The sequence below is a fragment of the Salmo trutta genome, chromosome 12, assembly GCF_901001165.1.
Source record: "Salmo trutta chromosome 12, fSalTru1.1, whole genome shotgun sequence".
In the NCBI taxonomy this organism is placed as follows: domain Eukaryota; kingdom Metazoa; phylum Chordata; class Actinopteri; order Salmoniformes; family Salmonidae; genus Salmo; species Salmo trutta.
In genome coordinates this window covers 83975567-83976891 of record NC_042968.1, presented here as the reverse complement: position 1 = coordinate 83976891, position 1325 = coordinate 83975567, and positions in this window count along the sequence as shown.

Sequence of the window (1325 nt, the reverse complement as noted above, 5' to 3'; positions counted from 1 at the left end):
GTCGTAACAGTTTATCATTTGAACTGTCCCTTTTTAGAGCAGGGCTCTCAACCCTGTTCCTGGAGCGCTACCCTCCTGTAGGTTTTCGCGCCAACCGTAAACTCTGGGATTCTTGAAAGACTGGACAATCAAAATAAGTCTTAATGTTAATATTAATGCTTCCCACAGTTGTCAAGTTGGCTGGATGTCCTTTGGGTGGTGGTCCATTCTTGATACACACAGGAAACTGTTGCGTGTGGAAAAACCCAGCAGCGTTGCAGTTCTTGACAAACCGGTGTGCCTGGCACCTACCATAACCCGTTCAAAAGCGCAAATATTTTGTCTTGCCCATTCACCCTCTGAATGGCACACACAATCCATGTCTCAAGGCTGAAAAAATGCTTCTTTAATCTATCTCCCCTTCATCTACAATGATTTGAAGCAGATTTATCAAGTGACATCAAGGAATCATAGCATTCACCTGGTCAGTCTGTCATGGAAAGAGGTGTTTTCAATGTTGTACACTCAGTGTATAGTTTCATAAACTAAGTATCACACTGCAAAAATTGAAATCTAAATATCTTGAGTGATTTTTAAAAGCACTTACATTTTTTGTTTTTTTTCCAAGCTAAATTATCTACATTTGGCAGAACATTTTGCTTGTTTTAGCCTATATTTAACCTCGAATCTTATTTCAAGATAATTAACCTTGCAAATATCTTAAGCTTTAATATGATAATACACTAAATTATCATAAACTCAGCAAAAAAAAAAATCCTCACTGTCAACTTAAGTTTCCTGAAAATAAATGTGTAAATATTTGTATGAACATAAGATTCAACAACTGAGACAAACTGAACAAGTTCCAAAGATGTGACTAACAAAAATTGAATGTGTCCCTGAACAAAGGGGGGGAGGGGGGGGGGGAGGTTCAAAATCAAAAGTCAGTCAGTATCTTGTGTGGCCACCAGCTGCATTATGTACTGCAGTGCATCTCCCCCCCCCCCCCCCCCATGGACTGCACCAGATTTGCCAGTTCTTGCTGTGAGATGTTACACCACTCTTCCACCAAGGCACCTGCAAGTTCCTGGACATTTCTGGGGGAAATGCCCCTAGCCCTCACCCTCCGATCCAACAGGTCCCAGACGTGATCAATGGGATTGAGATCCGGGCTCTTCGCTGGCCCTGGCAGAACACTGGCATTCCTGTCTTGCAGGAAATCACAAGCAGTATGGCTGGTGGCATTGTCATGCTGGAGGGTCATGTCAGGATGAGCCTGCAGGAAGGGTACCACATGAGAGAGGAGGATGTCTTCCCTGTAACGCACAGCGTTGAGATTACCTGCA